This window comes from Mauremys mutica, chromosome 6 (genome assembly GCF_020497125.1).
Source record: "Mauremys mutica isolate MM-2020 ecotype Southern chromosome 6, ASM2049712v1, whole genome shotgun sequence".
In the NCBI taxonomy this organism is placed as follows: Eukaryota; Metazoa; Chordata; order Testudines; family Geoemydidae; genus Mauremys; species Mauremys mutica.
Genome location: NC_059077.1, coordinates 39,776,285 through 39,801,256, shown reverse-complemented (window position 1 = coordinate 39,801,256; position 24,972 = coordinate 39,776,285). Strand labels below are relative to the sequence as shown.

Below are 24,972 nucleotides of genomic sequence, written 5' to 3'. Positions count from 1 at the left end.
AGGATACTGTCCTTAGACCTAGACTAGAGGATATTACCACTGCAACCTAAAGTACGTAATTCTATCTTATATGTGTTGGCCCCATGACAGCAGACCAGTTTATTCTAGGTAATATAGTTTCAATTTCTTTGTCTCAGTAATTTTCAACATGCCTTCTTAACCACAAGTTCTTCCTTATCAAAGTAATAGAAGGAAAAAATATGTTATTCACACAGAGTACCTTTTCTCTTAATTTTACATGAGCACAGTACAAAAACATAAAACTAGAAATGAGACAATCCATCTTACAATGGAAACAAATACATTTCAGCCTTCTTACAGCTTCATAACTGATGCTCAGTTATTAAATACTAAAGTGAAAAGCTCCAGAGTCAGGTGCTAAGGAAAGCACCAAAAGAAAGGTTTATCTTCAACAAACAAGGCAGCAACTACAATTTAGAGATTAATTAGAACATAACATATGCTTTATTTCCTTTGTTTTCCTCTACATTAATTGATACATACCTCCTGGTCCATATGACTAGCTCTTCATAGCAGTTTATGGAGGATTAGTCTCTGTTTGCTTTGAAGGCTGGTTCCAATGTGGCCTCTTCACATCATTTGCTTGGATAGCCATATAGTGAGTCACCATGTGTTCCAATATTTGCTTTCCCCATGTTCACTTAGGGCTAGTCTACACTTACCTGCCGGGTCGACATGGTGAGTTTGACTTCTCGGAGTTCGAACTATCGCGTCTAATCTGGACGCGATAGTTCGAACTCCCCGCGCACTCTGGTACTCCACCACTGCAAACGGTGGTGGCGGAGTCGACCTTGGAGCCGCGGACTTCGATCGGACGGGTAAGTAGTTCGAACTAGGGTACTTCGCTATTCACGTAGCTGAACTTGCGTACCCTAGTTCGACCCCCGCCCTTAGTGTAGACCTGCCCTTAGTTTTACTCTCACTAAACCCGCTTAATGTTTATCTACTTATGGTCTCTCTCACTCCTGGAGGAAGGGAGGTTAGAAGTGTGGTAGAACATAAGTAATTATTATTATTATATTTGATACTGTTATGTGCAAAACAAACAGAAGAAAAAATAACTTTGCACACTTCAAGTCAGGAAGAAATATGAAGAGCTATAGAAGTCATTATTTCTGTTGCAATAGGCAGTTTTGGTGTTAGAATAGTTTGGCCGTTCTAACAATTTTGTTACAAATATAGTCTATGATGGTTTCCAGAGGGCTAGTATTTTTCTCTCCTTAGACAGAGGAGAAAAAAGGTACCACTACTTATGGAAATCAACCATTCAGCAGACATGCTGGCTACAACAGAAAAACAGCATGGTAATACAAAAACTTCTTTTGTGAAGAAAACTATAACAAGTCCCTTCAAATATTTATTATACATTTAGTTACTGTATCTTAGTCCAGGTTTAAAGGGAAATTCCACTGACTTCCAAAAGGTCATGGGCCAGTTCATCTTCCCCATTTCTACATTAATATTCAGCTTCTATATTCCTGGTTACCACAAATATTTAATATTCAGAGATAAAATATATGTGGACTAAAAATATTTAAGGGTTTTTTTTGGGTTTTTTTTTTGGTTTGTTTTTTAAAAACAGGGCACCTACAATAAGGGTGGGCTACTGTGTGCCTGAAAGTTAATAGTCATTCCTGGATACTCAGTACTTTTTAAAGTCAGTCCACTTATTTAGGAGCCTAAATAGGGATTTTGTATCTCAATAAAAAAAACATTTTTAAAAGTCTTGATCATAATGTTTTCAGTCACAAGCAGCAGAATTTAAATAATATTGGTATGTTTTGTTTTCCTACAACACTAAAACACGTTATTCATTAGGAGAGAATCTGAAACTGAGAATCAGTTACCTAGATGCCTGTGCAAACATGATCACATCTACCCCTCCTTTTTGCGTTTAAGGCCTGGTCTACACTTGGGAGAAGGGGGCGATGTAAGATACGCAACTTCAGCTATGGGAATAGCGTAGCTGAAATCAATTAATCTTATTTCGACTTACCTCCCGTCCTCATGGCGCGGGATCAACGGCCGTGGCTCTCCCGTCAACTCCGCTACCGTCACTCGCCCTGATGGAGTTCCGGAGTCGACAGGAGAGCGTTCGGGGATCAATATATCGCATCTAGATGAGACGCAATATATCGATCCCCGATTGATCGATCGCTATCCGCCGATCCGGCAGGTAGCCTGGACATACCCAAAGTAGTAGAGTAGAGGGAGAAAAAGAATTACGGGGAAAAAGAATTTGCAACAGTCTTCTGTTTTGCCCTCGCCTGCTCCTTACCGGAAGTGAAAGACACATTGACATGTCTGTACAAAGTTTTAAGATATTTAATGTTACCTAATCTACGTTTCAGATATCTATCTCCACTACGATTCTTTGTCAGAAATCTAAAATTAATCTGTTTCAATTCTATTTCTATAGTACTCTGGCTACCATTGCTTTTATTCTATTCTGTGCAGGGCTTGTGTAATTTAGCTAGATATCTACTACCAAAAAACAAATGCAAAAATACTCTAGTGAGAAGCCTAACTCCCACTCACCAAAAAAGGGGGAAGAGTGCTGGGATTCCATTCAGGATGCAATTTTGGGGCTTCAACTTTCATAGTCTCTGGGTAGGAAATGCCTAATTAATTTTAAGTCTGCTCCACAATTTCTCAGACTGCTATACAAGCAAGGGTCTGGGAAAGGTACCATAACAGCAGTCAATTAGAGAGAACAAACAACCGGGGGGGGGCGGGGGGGGGAGATTTGCAGACTCCGAATCAAGCAATAAACTACATCAATTTAAGGTATGCTCTGTTTCACACAGAATTTCTATTTTCAAAATAATTTTGGTAGAAAATCCTCTGCAAAGGAACCCAGTAGTATCTGCAGGTTCTTGTAGGGTTAAACATTTCATATAAGAGGTCCAATCTCAGCACTGTTGAATCAGATTGGTAAATATCTACTTGTGTGATGAGTCCAATTGAAGCCAGTGTGTAAATAGGTGTTCACTAGTCAGAGTGAAGACTGATCAACCCCAATTTACTTGGTTGTTTTGGAGTTTTTTGTCTGATATTTGGCCGAAGTTTTTCACATTTCACTACTGAAGATAGTGAAAGAGGAGGGAGGCAAAAGAGTGTTTAACAAACTCACAACCATCCTATTACTTCCTTCCACTTTCTCCAGCAATGAGGGCACAATCCTTCACTTAGGATGCCATTGCCTCCTACCGCAATATCACCAATCCTCATTATTATTCCTTAAATCTACAGTAAGAGAGAAGATAGAGGATTTGGCACAAGATCCCAGGAATACCATATTTCTCCCTTCCTGTTTAAGATTAAAGCAGGAAAAATCCTATAGAACAGGTGTCGGCAAACTTTCAGAAATGGTGTGCCGAATCTTCATTTATTCACTCTAATTTAAGGTTTTGCATGCCAGTAATACATTTTAACGGTTTTAGAAGGTCTCTTTCTATAAGTTTATAATGTATAACTAAACTATTGTTGTGTGTAAAGTAAATAAGGTTTTAAAAATGTTTAAGAAGCTTCATTTAAAATTAAATTAAATGGCAGAGCCTCCCAGACAGGTGGCCAGGACCCAGGCAGTGTGAGTGCCACTGCAAATCAGCTCACGTGCCGCCTTCGGCACGTGTGCCATAGGTTGCCTACCCCTGCTATAGAACAATATTCCTATTTCACCACATCTCTCCAACAGAGACAGTATGAATTGCATGCGTCTCCGCAGTTTCACACTGCTACGGAAAATAAATGCAGTAGCACAAATGTTATTTTCCTTATAAGTAGGAGGAGAATGCAACAAGGTACACACAAATGGGAGGATAACAGAAACAGACAGGAATGAGGTGATGCTGGCTCAGGGGGCCTATGCCAATGTGTTTCAGTTCACGACAAAGTTGGGACCATTATTCTGGTTGCTGGTAATGTTGCAGCTCAGCTCTTTTGGGACAGATTGAGGAAGGGAAGGATTAGGTAGTTAGCTCTAGAAACTGCAGAGAAGCTATTTGGCTTTTCTAATAGTTTCATTTTTTTTTAAATGTTCTATTGTTTCAGAATAGATTTTGGTACTATATGCTTATGAACTGAAAACGTCTGTGTTAGGAACAATCCTGAGAAAATGTAGGACTTTCTAATTTAAATTAATTCTGAACGCATGATTCCATGAAAGTTAACCAAAAAAAGTATTCAAAAACTGCCTTTGTTCAATGAATTATGCAAAAAGGTAATGTACTAGAGAAAGAGATAACTGAACAATCCTTTAGCTATTTCTCCTGTATTTACATTTCTGATCTTGTCTATCAGACTCAAAGTTCAGGGTTCTTGGGTCTATGTATTTTTTCCTTTTAAAATTGAAACACTCAAGTAGTGACATTTTAACATTCTGTAACTAGAAAACTTAAGAGATCCACACAGTGTTTTCAACACATATTCCTTCCTATTAACCTCCTACAGAACAAATAATTTTTCCCATCACTGTAAAGTAGATTTGGGGGGAGTGGGAGAAAGACTTCCGAAAAGAATTCTGGGATGCTCCAGGGTCACAGAGATGTATTATACTCAGTGTGAAATGAAAAATTCAAGACAACCCAAAACATGACTCCCTGAGTTCTAACAACCTGTATCTATGTTATGGTCATGTAAGAAAAGTTGTGACCAGAAGTACTCAGTTGGGTATATTCTCCTATAAGAATCCAATGCTAAATGGCAGGTGAACATTCTGAATCACCACTGGTTTACTGCAAAAACAAGGAGTCCGATGGTTTACTGTGGTTACTCTTACTTCTCTTTGCAACAGCTTATCAGCATCTTTGCTTGTGACCCATTAAATGTCCTGCAGTGATAAAGAGGACAATGCAATTTTTATATCTGCATATTATATCCTTTACTTTGAGCATTTTTCCATGAAAGCCTTAGATTGGTATGCTACCAAACCCACCCTGATTTACTATTAAGAGCCGCAGAAGTGCATGAGGTAGTATCTGTAGAAGCAGCAAAGAATCCTGTGGCACCTTATAGACTAACAGACGTTTTGCAGCATGAGCTTTCGTGGGTGAATACCCACTTCATGCATCCGAAGAAGTGGGTATTCACCCACGAAAGTTCATGCTGCAAAACGTCTGTTAGTCTATAAGGTGCCACAGGATTCTTTGCTGCTTCTACAGAACCAGACTAACACGGCTACCCCTCTGATACTTGAGGTAGTATCTGTTATTGGACCAACTTCTATCCACTTTGAGTCTCTACCTTCCTGATACCAACATGCCTACAACACCACTGCATTTTAAAAGCTAGGTATTATTGTTATTAGTTAAAATACAGGCTCTGATCCTGCAAACATTTATGCATATGAGGAATTTTAAGTACATGCATAAGTACTTGCAGGATCAGAACCATAACTTGCATAGAAGTTTTCAAAAGAAAAAAATATGTCTATAATTTCCTCTAGTTTAATCACATCAGTTTGGATATAAAAGTTTCCTGAAATTAAGTTCCAAGTTAAAGCTTCCTTCTCATCTTCTGGGTAATTTAAATGAGTTGTAGTTTCTATTTTACAGCAATCTGCTACATAAAGGAGGAAAGCTACTGCTTAGAACAGGGGTGGGCAAACTTTTTGGCCCAAGGACCACATGTGGGTGGGGAAATTGCATGCGGGGCCATGAATTTAGGGCTGTGGGGTGTATGAGGATACTCAGGGCAGGGGGTTGAGGTGCAGAAGAAGTGTGGGGTGTGGCAGGGGGCTCATAGCAGGGGGTTGGGGTACAGGAGGGGTGCAGCAGGGGTTGGGATCCAGGGTGAAGGAAGGGTGCGGGCTCCATCCCAGCACCATTTACCTTGAGCAGTTCCGGGGTGGCAGCGGGGCTAAGGCAGACTCTCTGCCTGCCCTGGCCCTGTGCCGCTCCTGGAAGTGGCCGGCACCACGTCCCTGCAGCCTCTGGGGGAGGGTGGGGGCAGAGGATGTGCTGCCCTCGCCTGTGAGAACCTCCCCTGAAGCTCCCATTGGCCACCTTCCCTGAAGCTGTTCCTAGCCAATGGGAGCTGTGGGGGACTGTACCTGCAAGTGAGGAAAACTCACAGAGCCCTCTGAGCCCCCCCTCTCCCTGAGGGCCGCATGGACGTGGTGCCAGCCATCCCGGGAGCAGTGTGGCGCCAGGGCAGAAAGGGAGCCTGCCTTAGCCCCGCAGTGCCAAGAGGCCCATAGTTTGCCCACCCCTGGCTTACAAGGTATAAACTCCACAAGGATTCTCAGTTCCGGGTCTCAGAAGACAACCCAAACTCTAACTTCTACATTTTTCTACACTAGGACTTCTCTGGGTTCCAGACAGCAACCCTCATAATTCTTATCTTCAACCAGGCTTCCCTCCCCAAATATCTGGAATTGCCTAAACAATTGAAGGATGGGGGCAGGAAAGCAGCATGCACCCCAAGAAGCACAAATAGTTGCCTTGCTAATACTTGTAAGACAAGAAGCACCAGTGCTAAAACTGAACAATTTGCTGAGAGTCTGCTCTTGGTATATAGGCACTGAACTTGGCATAAAGCATGTTCTAATTGCAACAAGAGTTCCTAGCACTCCCCAATCAGAGTTAACCCTTCAAAGCAACCTCATAGTGTATCAGGAACAATTTAGCTCGATCACTGATCATACATTATGTCTTCTAAATCATTTTCATTCCTTACACAAGAACATAAATTCCTGGGGAATTCCATAAACCTTTTTGTGAAACTTCCTGAAGTTGTGGGGTTTGACAGCAACGCATCAGAGACCCAGTGGCTCTCCTGATACTTCCTATCTTAGCTTTTTCCATCAAGGCTTCATCTCAGAGGCCTGCTCCCATTAACTTCAGTGGGAACTGGAGTCTTTTCACTGACTTAATGGGCACTGGACCAGATGCCAAGCAAGGTAAGCTGAAGCTCAGTACCATCCATTTGAAGTGCCAAGGTTAAGCCAAATGCTTTGTCAAAATGGAAACAACGTAAAATACTTCGGTAGTAAGGCTATCCCTCCAGGTCTACCAAGGCAAGCTAGATTTGTACCAACCCAAAGTTCAAGCAATTAACTGTCTTTCTTGGTCAACGCTGGCTATTCTTCCAAGGATAAGCCCTATAAGCAACTCCGAGCAGCCTCAGGAGAATCCCCGAGGTGCTTCAAAGAGGGTTTAGAAGCATTCCCCATGTTGTCTCAACAGTTAGAGTGACAGCAGCTGCCAAAGCTGACACTGAAGCAAATGATGCAATGTGTGTTAGTCTGTTACAGATGTTATTTTGCTGTATGGACATGACCTGAAGCAATTGAGCAGTCTTCTTTCCTTCTGAGGGGCTAAGAAACTAACAACTTCCTGAAATAAATGATACAACAAGCAGGTGCGAGAGCACCATGGGTAAGCATCAAAGCACCACAAAACTACTTAACTGCTGAAATACGCACCCAAAAGGCCAAGGACTAACACACTAAAGTGATGAAAAAAATAGGTGCTAAAAACATTACTGGAAAGGTGGGCCAAAGCACTGCAATAAAGCACCCAACAATTTTAATACAATTTTCCCTTGCTAGAATGTGTAGCACAGTAAAGGATATCAGAGAATGCTAGAGCAGTGATTAGAGACACACAGCTCCTGCAGAAAGCTCCAACACTGACTGTGGCCAAGAAAGAACTGATTGAAAGGTTCCAGAGGCAGGCACATGATGACCAACAGAAAGGCTAACACTTGTGCCATTCCTCTATGGCTATCTGTAGGGATAAAAAAAGTCAAGAGCTAAGAGTATAACCTTTTTCACACTGGAGAGCTGATCCTCAAGAGCATGAATTCTGGTGATGACCTCTTCAAATGAGGACAAATAACTGATTTGGGAGGGATAATATTAGAGGAATTTTTAATTTTAATGACTTGCAATGTTTAGTGAGATTACAACCACTTCAGTTACTAAAACTAATGCTACTGCTCAGTGTATGAGTGTACAAAGTTCACCTAACAGTCTGCAGAAAGATAAATATAGCTTGACTGTCTGCTTCAAAACAGGTAATTTGACCTAAAATAAAAGAGAGAGAGCGCGCGCTCAGTAGAGATGTTTTTAATGTATTTCCTTTCTGGAGGTTTCTAGCGGTTAAATTCCACTTGTGCTGCCTGCAACCGCTCCCTATGGTGCTGTCTGGTATTCCAGAATAACCAAAGCACATAGCACTCAGGACACATTTCCTCTCTCCCCCCGGCAAACAGGTATGATAGGGGCTACAAGATGTGGTGGCATAGCTCTATTATGTTGGCTCTGCACCAGCAAAGGGAGTATTCCATGCTGGAGGAAGTTCTGGCATTGGAGGGGAAAGGAAGTCCATTTAAGACCACATCCCAGACTCAGCACCTGCTTTACGACAGTCGCTTTTACCTTCTACTATTACAAGACGCGCCTAAGAAAACTGAATGGAATTAGAGAATACATTTTTATTCCCCCCGTCCCCATGTTTCCTTTGTGCATCTGACACAACTGTGTACAGCCAATATTGCTGTTCCCCTACTCACAAGAGTCTTTCGTACAACATCAGGGAATATGTAAGTGTGGTAATAAAACCACAAAACCTGACAGGAAAGTAAGGGTAGAGGTTTGTACCCTATTTTTCTTTTAATTGATGGATGGGATTTCTAACTTTTTAAATACAGATTATTCCAAAATAAACAGCTTTCTCCCTCAAAAACTGAATTGCTTTTGTAGGCCTACACTTACAGGGGAAGCTGTTTGCAAAAAAGACAAGATAAGATTATGGCTAATGATAGAATCATATGAATGTAGGAAACAGGGCTGTCAATTAATCGCTGTTAACTCAAGCTATTAACTCAAAACAAATTAACTCAATTAAAAACATTGTGATTAATCAGTTTTATTCGCACTGTTAAACAGAATATCAACTGAAATTTATTAGAAATGTTTTTGACATTTTTCTACATTTTCAAATATATTGATTTCAATTATAACACAGAATACAAAGTACATAACTAAACTCAAAAATAAAACAATGTAAAACTTTAGAGCCTACAAGTCCATGCAGTCCTACTTCTTGTTCAGCCAATCACTAAGACAAACATGTTTGCTTACATTTACGGGATATAATGCTGCCCACTTCTTATTTACACTATCACCTGAAAGTGAGAACAGGTGTTCTCATTGCACTTTTGTACCAGCATTACAAGATATTTACATGCCAGGTATACTAAACATTCATATGCCTCTTCATGCTTTGATCATCATTCCAGAGGACATGCTTTCGTGCTGATGAAGGGTCAAGATGCCACCAATAGAAAATTATTTTTCTTTTTTAGTGGTTCGGGTTCTATACTTTCTGCATCAGAGTGTTGCTTTTTTAAGACATCTGAAAGCATGTTCCACACCACACCTGAGTGGACTTGTAAGACTGAGTGAACTTGTAATCTCTAAAGTTTTGCATTGTTTTATTTTTGAATTTAGCTATGTAAAAAAAATAATTCTACATTTGTAAGTTGCACTTTCAGGACAAAGTGATTCCAGTACAGTACTTGGATAGGTGAATTGCAAAATACTCTCTTTTGGTTTTATTACAGTGCACATATTTGTAATCAAAAATATAAAGTGAGCACTGCACACTTTGTATTCTGTGTTGTAACTGAAATCAATATATATTGAAAATGTACAAAACATCTCAAAATACTTAAATAAATGGTATTCTATTATTAACAGTGCAATTAAAACTGATTAATCATGATTTTTTTTAATCACTTGACAGCCCTAGCTGGAAGAGTCCTCAAGAGATCATCTAGTCCAGCACCCTGCACTAAGGCAGGATCAAGTATACCTAGACCATCCCCAACAAGTTAGACAAAGCCTCCACTGATGGGGATTTTACAACCTCCCTTGGAAGCCAAATCCAGTATTTAACAACCCTTCCAGTTAGAATGTTTTTCTTGATACCTAACCTAAATCTCTCTTGCTGCAGATTAGGTAGTCCTACCTTCAGTAGGCACAAGAGAGCAATTGATCATCATCCTCTTCATAACAGTCTTTAACATATCTGAAGACTTATGAGGTCCCCCAACAGGCTTCTTTACTCACCACTAACCATGCCCAGTTTTTTTTGTTGTTTTTTTTTTTAAACTCTTCCTCATAAAAAAAAAAAAAGACTTAAGAAAAACTAAGTGCTGCTCTCTTCTGGTCTCTCTCTAGTCTGACCACATCATTCTGAAGTGTGGCACACAGAACTGGCCACAGTACTCCAACTAAGTCTCACCAGTGCTGAATAGAGCAGGACTTCTACTTCCCATGTCTTCCAGACAACACTCTTGTTAATATACCACAGAATACCACCAGCCTTTTTAGCTAATACTTTACATTGTTGGCTCATATTCAATTTGTGATCCACTATAACCACCATATTCTTTTCTACAGTACTACTGCCTGGTCAGTTATTCCCCATTTTGTAGTTGTGCATTTTTCCTTCCTAAGCACAGTATCTTCAACCCGTCTACTGAATGTCATCTGGCTTGAATTCAGACCAAAATTTTCCAAGGTTGTTTTGAATTCTAATCCTGCCCCCCCCAAAGTGCTTTCAACCCCAGCCAGCTTGGTATCATCCAAAAATTTATGAACATACTCTCCACTCCATTATCCAAGTTATTAATGAAAACATTGAACAGTATCAGACCCAGGACTGACTCCTGCAGGAACACGTTAGGATATGCTCTCTCAGTTTGATGTTGAGCCATTGCTAATTACTGTTTCAGCATGGTCTTTCAACCAGTTGTGCACCCACATTATAAGTAATTTAATCTAGATCACATTTTCCTAGTTTGCTTATTTGAGAACCAGTTACAATGCTGATGTCCTCCAACATAAGTGAAGTACGGTTCTGTTAGGAGTTAAAACAAAGTTTGGTTCCATTTAGACCTCTCTCAATTGTACAAAGTCTTGGATATATCCTATATCTGCAAAATGCAAACAAACACCAACTCAGTGCTGAAATATCATTCCTCTGCACTACCTCCAGGAAAAAATAAAACCATACAAGAAATTAAATGAAGAGCAACAGTGCTAAAACCAGCTATATTAAAAGCTCAAGGATTGCAAAACAAACATTTATTGTTGAATAGTAGGTAACTGCTAAGCAAAAACACGGCACAAAAATAGAGAAAGGATATCCCAAAAATTACTACAAAATAACAATTAAGAATCATTTAGAATAAATTTTATAAATAAAACAATGAACACTGCTTGTGTTTGAATATTTACATTCTATTGTGACAAGTATCATCATCACTTGTTCAGCAATTCAACTGTTTTAACCATGCAAAAACATCAACATTACTCCATCTGAACCTCTGTGTTTATAGCAATTTCCACACCGAGCATATTTTAATCAAACACGTCACCTGTAAGCACCTGTATTAGCTGCCCATACCAACAGCAGTATGCTCTCATGGGTATGAGCTATTTTCAGGTCAATAAGAAAAGCTTTCCCTCCCAAAACTGTCAAACCTTCCTTCAAAAGTATTAGTTTATTCCAGAAGGGAAACTCACTGAAGAGCCTACACTTGATATTCTCATAAATGTTCATATTCTCAAAAAAGCAACAAGAGATTGATAAGAAACCCTAAAATAATAGAAACATGTCCATCACACTGAATAGAGGGAACTTTTCTCTTCTGAAGTATTTCACTTTCAGAAGGAAGAAGGTAAATGAATAATGGTATAAAGTTGTAAAGGTGAGAAAAATTCATTTACATTAAACTGAGTGGAAGTAATCATATCAAACTTCCCCTAACATGCTAAAAAAGTATTAACTATATTCTAACCCCATGGGAAAAAGTTCAATATTGCCATTTACCTTAAAGCCATACACTATGCATGAATGCCATTAAAGAAAAAAAAAAAACCAAAAACATACATTTACTTTCGCACACCACCACATTTTATGAACGCTTGGATAAAAATTGCTAATCGCTCTTCATCCCTAAAAGTCCCTAAATCAACTCTATTTGAACTTGATATGCTATTAGACAGTATTTGTACATATCTACTTAAATAACTAAAGTGTCTACACATATGAATAGTGATGTTCTTGTGGCTATTCTGCTACCCACAACTGGATTTTGTACACCACTATAATTGTATTTTTGATATGTTATAAGACAATATTTGTACATATTTAACTCAACTGAGGTGGGGGGAAAGTGTTATGTTAAGTCTTATGTCCAAAGTGGCAGTAGCACACCAACTTAAAAGATTTCAATAAGATACCAAACACATTTTTTAAGACACTGATTGAAACAGCACCAGTTAGCACAGGGGTCGGCAACCTTTCAGAAGTGGTGTGCCAAGTCTTCATTTATTCATTCTAATTTAAGGTTTTGCGTGCCAGTAATACATTTTAATATTTTTAGAAGGTCTCTTTCTAGAATTCTATAATATATAACTAAACTATTGTTGTATGTAAAGAAAATAAGGTTTTTTAAAATGTTTAAGAAGATTAATTTAAAATTAAAATGCAGAGCCCCCCAGAGTGGTGGCCGGAACCCTGGCAGCATGAGTGCCACTGAAAATCAGCTTGTGTGCCGCCTTCGGCACGCGTGCCATAGGTTGCCTACCTCTGAGTTAGCATATATACACAGTCACACGACCCACTTACCAGCAGGTTTAACGTTTTATAAAATGATCAAAAATGACAATTTAAAGATTTGACTAACATGTAATTTTTTTTAGTCTCAAACACTGTTGGCTGCAAAAAAGAATAAATTATCTAATTAATACTAAACTATGTTAATGAAATTAATGCCATTCTGTGTCAACCACTAGCTGTAAGTTGCAGCGAACTGCACTTCCATCGTTTAAGAAGGGCCTTGTAGCTGCCATAATGACAAAACTGTAGTTTAAAAAGTTGCAGCCCCAAATACAAGGATCTTTTCTTCTACATGACTGAAAAATACCTTCTGCATCATCAGAAAAACAAAAGGTCTGAAAAGAAACAAAACTGCATCCATTAGAAATACAGTGGTTTACAACTAAATTTGTCATGCATTACTACATTTTTCCCCCTGTAGAACCTAGTCATTATTGGGAATGAAGCACTGCTTTGGAAAGTGATCGTTCTTTGTAAAAGGATTACTCTGTTTAGACTTCATTGCTTTACTGCCAAGCATAAACCATATAAGGAAGATGAAGTTCAATGTCATCTATTTTGTTTAAGTTCTTTCAGATGCCCAAGAATAACCTTTTCTGTTGCCTGTGAAGTCTATAAATTGTAAACCCAATCACTTGTACTTTATCACTTGAAAAATCCATTTTGTATCAACACAAATTTGTCATTTTTCCACTAAAGACTACTATTACTAAACCAATTTGTGCTAGATAAATAATTGTTTCATATATACACAAAACTGCCTACTGTTATTTATCTGATCTGGGTCATTAGATATTTTACTTTCTTGAAAAACAGACAGATACATATACAGCAAGTATGAAAGGTTCACACAAAGGTGAACTTATTTGACTGTCAGGTGCACATGCTTCTCAGACATGACAGTTCCATATTTCTATATCAGACTGATCAGACACCATATCCAATCAGCATAACTGAAAACACACTACCATCCAATTTGTTATACAAGGACAAGAATTTAGACTGTCTTCTACCAAGGGGAACACAAACCAGTCCCAAGCTATGGCCTTTAATGCATTATTTGGAAAGATAATACTTGAATGATTTTCTACATAAATGCAGGAGGGGGGTCTCTCTTAGCACAGGTAGTTTTGGAACCCCAATGTAATCAACCTCTGGTAATTATCTTTGAAGCATCTTAAACCAAGTTGTGATACAGCACGTAGAAACTTTGTTAGATATGTTTTTTGTTCAGTGCAGTTAGTCAAGACGCAAAGTAACTTGTAGTAGTCACAATTATGCAATACTGCAAACATCTTGTTAAGGATATCACGTTGAATTGAGCTTGTGCATTTTCTTACCCCTGCAACATATTTTGATGAGACATCTTATCTAAAGCAATGAAAGCTAAATTTTAGTCACCAATTTTTTAACCAAAACTATACCATATGATTTTTTAGAATCAGTCCTTACAGTAACTTATATTAAACTATGCTATTTTCCATCCTTCTACATAGATGTTATCAGGATAAACTTTTTCAGCTTCCAAATTTAGGGGATATTTCTTGCATATAAAAAAAACAATTTCTATTGTTAGGAGAGGTATTATACCAAGTGTTAGTTATCCTGCCCCAGATATTAAGATAAAATTAAACAAACTAACTCCTCTCCAATTAAATAGGTAGCCAAACTCTTCATCTTGAAGAGCAGAAGCAATGCAACCTTATTTACAAAGGATTAAGTACACAATTTTTTTACAAATAAAGACCAATAGTTCTTTTTAAAGGGTTCACATATCAGATGCCAGAGGAAAGGAACCAACATCCCTGAAAGAGTAAGGCAAAATAATAAATATAGTGATCTCCAAAACCTCTGGACTTCTTTCAAGTAAGAAAAGAAAGAGTAGCCCCCTTTGGAAGTGCTTATTTGCAGAGAAGGGAACTAAGCTGCCAGACTTAGTAACTATTTCTGAAGAGAATGATTTAAAAAAAAAAGCACAAACGCATAACCGGGTAGTTTCACTTCAATACCTCATCCTGCTGAACAAAGAAACTTCTGTGTTTGAGGAGCTTAAAAACTTTCGATCTCAACAGATTCTTGTCGCAACCTCCATGGAAATAACGACCCCACTCACAGAAAGAGCATTGGAAGAGACAAAAGGAGACTCGGGCTTATTTCAGGCAGACAACACAGCCCACCGAGAAAAATAAAGGCCAAAAACAGGATATCAGAATGAAACGCCAGCTCCTTCCTTTCCCCTCCCTTCGGCGCAAGGCTTCTTCACCAAACCGCCTCCGCACCGCTTACCTTTGATCGCGGCTGTCTCAAGAAGCTTCACCCCACGCCAGCGGGGCTCCTTTCTACCCACAGGAAAAATTTAAATCCAACCAAGTTTTCTTCCAGTGGGCCGAGCGGATGCAGCCGCTTTCGGCCGGGAGGCAGGGCTGGGGCGTGGGGGGAAGCAGCGCCGGCTTCTCGGCACCCCCGATCCCGCTTTCAGTGGCTGGCCGATCCCAAGCGAGTCACATTCCCCCGGCCGCGGCGCTGAAGAGTCACTTCCTGCCCCGGGCACAGCCACAGACGGCGAGTCCGCAGCGCCCACCCAGCAGCCCCCCGCCCCCGGCTCGCTCCGCCACCGCCCCCTGCCGCCCGGCCCAGGCTGCCTCCTCCCCGCTCTAGGCCAGCTCCGCGCGCCGAACCCAACCCGCCCCGCCCGCTTTATTGTCCTATAGCGACTGCCGCATGCAGCCCAGCCCCGCCCGCCTCGCGCCGCCAACCGCCGCCAGGGGCGCGAGGCGAAGAACGAAAAGCTCCTTCCTCACCTGCCCCTTCCTCTGCCCGCTCCCCACGCCCGGGCGGCCGCAGGGGGAGCCGCGAGTAGCCGAGCTACCTCCCGCCCACGCCGCAGCCAGGGGCGCCCGCGATACACGAGGCGGCAGCACCGCCGCCCAGCCTGGGGGGAACTCCGCAGCGCCGCCGGGAGGGAGGGAAGGGCGGACGCGCCTCTCTCACGCTCCCTCCCCCTGGCCACTAGGGGAGAACCCGCTTGCCTCACCCCAGAGCCAGACAACAAGTCTGAGGCTGGGGGCGAGCGGCGGAGGGTCACAGCCAATCCGGAGCCAGAGCCTCGAGAGGGGCGGCCATCCCCAGCCAATCACTGCGCACCGCGAGCGAGGCCTCAGCAAGTTGCGTTGCGTGAAACAGGGAAGTGGGAGAGCGAGGAACACGCGAGGGGGGGGGAGGGGAAGGGCGTGGGGAAGAGGCAGCCGCGGAGCGAAAAGGCAGGAGAGAGACGAGGCGGAGGTGGATGGAAAGGGAAATAAAGTAGCCGAGAAAAGGCTTGACCTAGGTCAATGTAACGTTCGCGTTTTTCTCGTTACACCCAAAATGCTGCAGCAGCTGCAGCCTTTAGCACGCTACAGTTCTCTGTGTATAAAAAGCAACAGCTCTTAGTTGTTGGTGCCCTTTTTCTTCCTCGTTAAGCAATCGCCACGTGGTTTCGCTGGTTTTTCTAGGGTAAAGGTGTAACTATTTTATTCTGCTTCTTTTTGGCAGAGTTAATGCAAGGAAGGGTGCGGTGGCTCATTTTTTTTAAGGCAAAAGTGTCAGTTGTTTAGACAAACTCAATCTGTATTCTGCAATGACAGTTGTTTCCTTAGGTGTAAGTAGCTCAGCATAATAATTTATTCATTGCACATATTACAGTCAGTCTTGTGCTAGGCTTTTGTTCTCTTGCATTCATAACCTTGTTAGTTATGTACCAATGTACCATTTACCTCCAGTATTTCTATGGGGGAATAAGGCGAAAAGGGCACAGTGCCACCTGGGGAGTTTCCAAAAGATGAAAAAAAATGTTTTGTGTGTTCTATTAAACGACTTAAATGCTAATAATAGTACCATGTTATAGTTGGGATGTTGCACACAAAACTAGGAAATTCAGAGTAGTATTTCCCACTGAAACATTTGATCCCTTTCTACATAAGTAGCATTTTACTGAATGTGCTATTAACTTTGTTTCATAACATGTAACTGTATGTGAAATGTGGTTAGCAGATTTGTTGTGTCACATGATTGATTCATCTGTGCATGTTAAATCTCAGCAATATGTGGTAGTAACTGTTTTTGCATTTTGTATCCTTAGTTGTTTTCAAATGTTTCAGTGAATCTGTTGCTTATGTAAAATGCCAGATTGACAATTCTGGAGTCTGAACTTCTGCTAAGCCACAGGACAGACAGCACTAGTAACAGCAGGGCAGAGTTTCACATGCTGGTCACCTTATGTTCCTTAATCATGTTCTGAAGGGACCACTTCTAAGGATGACATTTTCATGCCCATTTAATCCTTGGCCACTCCAGTGGGACTGCAAGCAAATGTGCCAGTAGGAATGGTGATTCTGTATATTAATATGTGCCCATTAAGAACTGGACTAAACCCAAACTCTTATGTAGGGTACTGAACAGCCATCAGCTAATAATGATTTCTGGTTGCTAACAGCCTACACCTGATTTCAGCACACATCTACACGACTAAAGACATATGCTGGTATAACTAAAAGCAGCAAAGAATCCTGTGGCACCTTATAGACTAACAGACGTTTTGCAGCATGAGCTTTCGTGGGTGAATGCCCACTTCGTCGGATGCAAGAGTGGAAATTTCCAGGGGCAAGTAAATATAAGCAAGCAAGAAGCAAGCTAGAGATAACAAGGTTAGATCAATCAGGGAGGATGAGGCCCTATTCTAGCAGTTGAGGTGTGAAAACCAAGGGAGGAGAAACTGGTTCTGTTGTTGGCAAGCCATTCACAGTCTTTGTTTAATCCTAAACTGATGGTGTCAAATTTGCAAATGAACTGAAGCTCAGCAGTTTCTCTTAGAAGTCTGGTCCTAAAGTTTTTTTGCTGGAGGATGGCCACCTTAAGATCTGCTATTGTGTGGCCAGGGAGGTTGAAGTGTTCTCCTACAGGTTTTTGTATATTGCCATTCCTAGGCTGTGGCTACACTTAGCACTTCAAAGCGGCAGAAGCGCTGGGGGCTTGGCTACACTTACAAATTTGCAGCGCTGCAGCAGGGTGTGAAAACACACCCTCTCCAGCGCTGCAAATTGCAGCGCTGCAAAGCGCCAGTGTGGTCAAAGCCCCAGCGCTGGGAGCGCGGCTCCCAGCGCTGTCCGTTATTCCCCACAGGGAGGTGGAGTACGGACAGCGCTGGGAGAGCTTTCTCCCAGCGCTGGCGCTTTGACTACACTTAGCGCTTCAAAGCGCTGCCGCGGCAGCGCTTTGAAGTGTAAGTGTAGCCAAAGCTTAAGTGTAGTCAAAGCGCCAGCGCTGGGAGAGAGCTCTCCCAGCACTGTCCGTACTCCACCTCCCTGTGGGGCTTTGACCACACTGGCGCTTTGCATTGCAGTGCTGGAGAGGGTGTGTTTTCACACCCTGCTGCAGCGCTGCAAATTTGTAAGTGTAGCCAAGCCCCTAATATCTGCAGGTTGCAGTTTCCACACTACAAAGTCTCAATTGCTTCAGGAGATGTCTGAAAGTTGAAGTGAATGTGTGAAATTAGTAAGGCAAATTCATCATTCATATAACGCTGCTGACTTCACTGAAGTTATAGTGGGGTTAAATTAGGTTCTGTGTTTTTCTCAGGGGATGCAAGGCAATCTTTTTGTTTGTTGTGTATCATATTCTGAATGGATGTGAACTAATAGCATAGTAATTTTACAAATAACCTAAACTTCCCGCCACACCCTCTGCCCACCTTCAAAGAATGTAGAAAAGAGTGGCCCCATTTCATATGACACCAATAGTTTGAGTACAGGTGTCATTAGTGACAAAGACCCTGTAAGTTTGTAGGAACCACACATTCCTGCGACACATGGCTCAAAAGTAATTATCAAGTAACCTAAGTTCTTTAGAGAACTTAATCTTGCAGTACAGTTACAGAACACAGTAGTTCCTATGCAACCTGAAGCTGTCAGTTTTAGATGAATGCATGGAATGATAAGTTGCTCAGGTGTGTGGGAAAAATCATGTGGATCAGGGTGTGTATAACTACCCCTCTCACAGAGATGGTTTAACTACACCAATGGGAGAAGCTACTCCATCAGCATAGTAGCATCTTCACTAAAGCACTACAACTGCACTCCTGTAGCACTAGACATGAAGACAAGCCCCTAGAAGTGAAAAGTTCTATATACTATTGCCATTTCCCTGAGATTGATCATTAGATCAATTACCACTTCAGTTCAAGAGCATTACTGTTCCCATTCAGTTCACTGACAGGTTTTGGGTGAGAGTAGTTTAGTTGAGAATTAAGTGCCGATGATCATATTTAAATAAATGCACATAAGTTTGAAGATGCCTTCAACTGTTTATTTGAATATTTTCATATATGGGAATTAAATATGTTTCTATCATGTTCAATTATCCAAATATAAAAACTCGTACACTTATTAGAACAATAATGCATTAGGCTACTTTCACTCACTTATTGCTCCTATATTTTTCTCAGATAATCCCCCCCTTCTCAGTTTAATAAAGCACACATACCTAACTGAGAACAACTATGCCAAATTTTAAACTTTTAAATAAAAGCATTGGAACTATCAGAGTCGGAAGAGGTCTTAGATATTTTTCCAACCATGAAACCACTATCATTTTCTCATGCTCATATAAGTCATTTTCTTCAAAACAACTCACCTTTGGGCTAGAATCAAGTATGACAAACTTCAGCCCCCAAAGTTAAAAATAGAGACTGAGTCAAAGTACCTCTTGATTCATCAGCAAAGTGTCACTTCAGTAGTACACCTCTACCTCGATATAATGCGACCCGATATAACACAAATTCAGATATACTGTGGTAAAGCAGTGCTCCGGGGGGGCGGGGCTGCATACTCCAGTGGATTAAAGCAAGTTCAATATAACGCGGTTTCACCTATAATGCGGTAAAATTTTTTGGCTCTCGAGGACAGGGTTATATCGAGGTAGAGGTGTATGTGTAGAAAAGTTTCTCATCCCATGTGCACTGTTAAGAGTTCCTACCCAGTATCCAGCAATGTATCTTTATCTTAAATAATATTATCACAAGATGGTAATTTCCCAGTGATGTCCTCCTCTTTCAGGCACTTGCCTTATGCATGAGATTACCATACCCTTTGTTTAGTGCAGATTACACTTTAGCAATGTTTGTTGTGAATTGCCTAATGAATCTACTAATGCAGCTGGAATAATAGATGGGTGTGGGAAATTCCCTGTGGCTGTTGTTCCCATGCAACATCTAATATAGTCAGTTTTAGTTTCAGTGTAAAATTTTGTTTTACTTATGGTATTAGCCAGCCCAAACCAAACAAACAATGTAGCCCCAGATTAAAAGAAAATAGTTAGCCTAAAGCTCCTCAATGTTTTATTAGACAAGATAAAACTATATATACAAATTAAGAAACTATCAAAAGTTAGTCTAGGTATTTAAAAGGGCTATAAATATCAAGACACGGTTTAGAATGATTATAGCTTCTGGAAACTTCAAATGCAGTGGGATTCATTCCTATAGTGTAAATCCTATAACTTCAACATCATTATTTTTGTTAGAAATCAAGAATCATCAATAAAAGTGAGACAATGCTAAAGTTATGTGAACCATAAGTACCTCAGACAAGCTGAGTGATGTCTCTCAAAATGAATTATGTACATTTAATAGATGCTCTTGCCATAAGAGACTTGCAATCTAAGGCCCTGCTCCTCCAAGCACTTATGTGCAATGTCTCAGACCATCCATGAGCTTTTTTTTATGAGAATATCCCATACTCTGACCCATAAAATATTATCATAGGGTTCATTTCTCTTCCAAAACTCCAGCTGAGCATAACTTGATGCTATCAGTTGTTGAAACAATTTTGTATTATAAAGAGAATATTATAGCTATTTTAATCCAGGAGACACAGACACACTATACATAGATCAATGGGTAATTTTGCTTTTATATGATATTACGTTTAAAGAGTTACTTAAGGTTTCTAAATCTTCAAGATAGAAGATCTAGCATAATCAGACTAAAGCTCATTTAACCATTGTTCCTTCTGTTCTGGGCAGTACTTGTCAATGTTAGGAATTCCCTACTTATTTAGTTTTCAGATGGAATTCAGAACCTAATAAGTACCCAACAATACTAGTCAGCAGCTGTTTTCAGTTGGAGAAGATTGAAAATTTTGACCTCTTATGACAGCAAGTGCATAGACTCTAAAGAGAGATTTTGTAATTTGGTGAATGCAACTTGTCAGTGATGAAAAATCTCAAAGTTAGTATGATACTAGTTTAGAAACATGAGTTTTAAGTATAATTAAAATTTGGTTAGAATACTTCTTTGTGGTATATACTGGTTGTAAATTATAATGCAATCACTTACAGCTTAGGGGTAATAAACATTATGGTTAAAAGGAAATACCAACACAGCATTACTTATACAATACTCTTACTTCCCTATACTTAAAACAGCTCTGAAAACAAAATTCAATTTTTAAACCATTTCTAGCTTTAAAATTGTGGGGAGGGGAGGTTCCTCCCAACAGTTATATTTAATTTTCCAAACGGAGACAAATTTAACAAAAAATGCAGCTGCCAGGGATTACCTATTAGAACATGTTTAGACCGAAGTAGATTACAGGAACCTCAGACAAATATGTAGAGTAATTTAACACCATACAGAGCAATAGCTTGAAAGAGGAGAAAGGAAATTTCATGCCAACAATTTATCCAGTCATGCAGAATCATCTATGCATGCAAGTAGCTCAGTAATGAGGATAATGAGGCAACCTTATATACAGAGAATTTGGTGAACAGTGTTTGACTAGCATGGTAGATCATATACCTGTTCCTCTCTAGTCTCAAATATTTTCTATCATGACAATGTCCTGCACTTTACTATCCACTAACATGGGCAACCTTTAGGCAAATAGAGGATAGCAGCATTAGGAAGGAGCCTTCCCATTTTAATCCCAAAGGAACAGTGCCATATGACTGGGCAATCACAAAGAGATTATGCACGTACCTCCGTCAAGTTTCTTGGTATTCAGTATGAAACCCAGTCCAAGTCACTGATTATTCTCCAGAGAGTCAGTGCACTTTGACATTCAGAATCTTTCATGTCACATGGTAAGGAAAGCAGGAGACATTATCTACTGATTCCCCAACAAGCTAAGAGTACTAACTACTGAAACATACTGTGTAAGTGCTATTTATTCTGGTAGTTAGTCACCAGACAATGACAAAGCTGTAAAACATGCCATGGGCCTTTGCTGACATTTGGCAATTACTCCTTTAGGGCCCAATCCTGCAATACATACAATATGTGGAGGTCAGTGGGACTACTCATGTGCCTAGAGACATCGTTCCTAAGTGAAGACACTTATTTAAAGACGTCTAATGCCTAGATATTCTATATATCAGATTTCAGCGTAGAGTGAACAGTGAACTGTTCCAGCCATGAATACAAACCCCTGGAATTGGGCTGCCAGTGGGATGGAGACGGTGTCTCACTCCACCGCACTAGATGACAGGATCACAATTAAAATGGCTCATCACTGTGTGCTAGAATTCTGTGATTGCAAATCAGTGGAATAAATTTAATGGTTCAGTGGGGTAGTATTGTAGAGCTGGGCTTGGAAAGATATTTTAGATTTTATCAATGTTCATGGGTAACAGGGTAACATGCATGTTTGTTTGCAGTATGGCAAATCCGAGATGGGCAAAAGAATCCAATTATACAAATATCTTGAAGCCATTTTTCACGGCTCTCCAATACTCCTCTAAGATATGACTCTTGAGTAAGTCCTATTGTGATTTCTAACTCACACACCCCTTCAGTCCTGCTATGAGAACTGTAGCCCTGGCAGCTTTGTGATGATTGGGCTACATCCATCACTGAATTCAAAAGTCACAGGCTTTAAGGCTTACATGATTTACAGTACAATACTTACATCAGAGCATTGGAGATTTTAACTCAGTGGGAGCCAGGGACTATGAGAGGCTGCCAGAGCTGCTGGGTTCTGCAATCAGTTCTTTCAAAATATAGAGGATACAGGTGTGTCTGGGATGTTTATGATGGAGGAAGAAGCAGGTCTGTTGGGAAAGTCATGGGGAGGAAGGAAGATGGTGCAGGTGGGGTTAGGAGCTGGCAGTTCCTCATCCAACAGGAGCAGAACCACAGGTATGGTTTGGGGTCAATTTGTTTTGGGGGAATAGCCAAAGATTCAGGACAGTTCTGAACTTCTTTGCCTAAGACCCCATTTAAACATAGGGCTTGACAGTGAAATTCTATTTGTCCTAGGCAGTTCCTTTTTTTGGCCCTGATTCAGTTCAGTGTTAATGGTTGTGTGTAAAATAATTCTACATATAGGCAGGTCAAAAACCTCAGGAAAACAGGGTTTATAATAGAAGTGCCATGGTGCAGAGATCTGTTCTGTGGTACAGTATTTACATGGCCTAACATTTCCCATTAAAACTCTTGTTTATGGAAGACCCACCTGTTCTGGCTCTCAGTTGGCACCTAGGACGTCAGCAGAACTGTTGATCAGGACAAACTAGTGCTTCTAATGCCATTAAGCAGAACAATTTAGAATGCAGCAGTGCGGTGTTTTTAAGCAGTGGTACCTCTGCTCTCTCATGGAACAAGTTATTTTAATTAAAATAGCCCTAGTGGCACAGGAGCTATTGAAAGAAAACATGTCACTAGTTATAACTTTCAAACAAACTGACATTTGATTGGATCTACACAACGGAGGAGGTATTTCCAAAACAAACAAAATATGCTGGCATTGAGGTACTTTTATGCTACATCAGATAAGTTTGTTTAATTAAGACACACTATAAACCTTGACGTTTGCGTTGACATATTTAGATATTTTAATCTTTTTTCTATCTGCCATGGTCACAGTCTCTCACTTAATCTTGTTTTAGAGAGGAAGGATGGTTTGTGGTTAAGGTACTGGACCAAGATTTAGGAGAACTAGTCTGTAAGCCTGGCTCTGCCATGGAATTTATCTATAAAGAATCTTGGGCAAGGCACTAGATCAATCTGTACCGTATTTCCCTTCTGTAAAATGGGGAAAATAATAATTCTTGTCTTCTCTATTTAGATTGTAATCTCTTTGGGACAGCAACTGTCTTTTATTAAGTGTTTATTATTTAGTGCTACTGTAACACAGTTTTTTAAAAAATATAATGTAATATCACGCCAATGCCATGAGCTGCAGTTAAACTCTTCCTGATCCTGTGCCAATAGCTGATGAAATGTAAGAAATATGACTGACAGAGACAGCTTGGTTACCCTGCATGGGGTTAAATTTGACATTTGGAAGAAAAATCAGTTTCAGCGGCAAACCAGATCAAGACATGCCTTCCATAGCTGGTGCTGCCCACTGGGTACTAATTATGTCATTGATATAGCACGACTGTTCTGCTGTAGAGTGTGATAGCTGCATGTCACCAGGCTGTGTTTCTCCCCAGCTCCAAAGCATGTGCTGCCACACCCAGTCATTTGCAAGGAGATTTATTGACTTACAGAGGCTAACAAACAGAAAAAAAAAAGTCAAAACTTAGCAAAACAAACAAAAAACAAATCTCAGCTTAGCCTCAGGGCCACCTCTCCCAAGGGTTTCTGGCACACCTGTTCCTGGTAACTTCCCAGTTTCCATCAGCTCTGCTCCCACGCTGAAGCAACCCCCCCACTGCTACCTCTTTGAGCCCCTTGCTCTAGGGACCCACCACAGGCATTACCTCTGCTCCAGTGTAGCTTTCCCTCCCTATTAGCAGCCCTTTATAGGCCCTCTGCTTCTAATGCCCCCTTTAATTGGCTGGATTGGGCTCACTTGCTCTGATCCAGGGGCAATGGGTGTAGTCTATTCACAGGGACCAGCCTCCCTGTGACACTGTCCCTTGTTTGAACTTCTGATGAACAAGTCATTCAGAGTGGCCTATTAACATCAAGGGTACCAAGCTTCTCCTCCTCCTCATTTGGTGAGGGGTGGAGAAGGGCTGCAAAGAGCAGATGCCTAGTGAAGTCATCACATATATCAGCCAACTTGCCTTCATTGTCCCAAAATGGGGTACTCTTATTTCTACGAAGCTCACCTTGACATATGTTAAGTTTCACTATAGTTCTCCTCCCTTACCCCTTATCCATGCTTTACTTAAATCATAATTCATTACCTAAGCCTGCTTCACAAAATATGGGAACTTCTACCGAATAACTAGTCGGAGGAATCCAAAATAATTCCTACTTCATAAAGCAAGTGCAAGCAGTACACAGAAATATATAGAACCTTTGCAGCGTTTGAAAGAAAAAGATACT

The 24,972-nt window shown here is 40.6% G+C and overlaps 1 protein-coding gene across 5 annotated transcripts in view; it reads right to left on the bottom strand.

Annotated features, from left to right (window-relative positions):
* ERBIN (erbb2 interacting protein) overlaps nt 1-24,972 on the bottom strand; it is a 250,944-nt gene that overhangs the window by 214,185 nt on the left and 11,787 nt on the right. The window contains exon 1 of one of the 5 annotated variants that reach the window (XM_045022269.1): nt 15,461-15,708. The exons of 2 other annotated variants lie outside the window; for them this stretch is intronic. The gene's annotated coding sequence lies outside the window, so the exon portion shown is untranslated. Of the gene's footprint in view, nt 1-14,668; nt 14,791-14,945; nt 15,219-15,460; nt 15,709-24,972 lie in introns of those variants that run through there. 2 more of the 5 variants (XM_045022268.1, XM_045022270.1) reach the window with 2 other exon arrangements.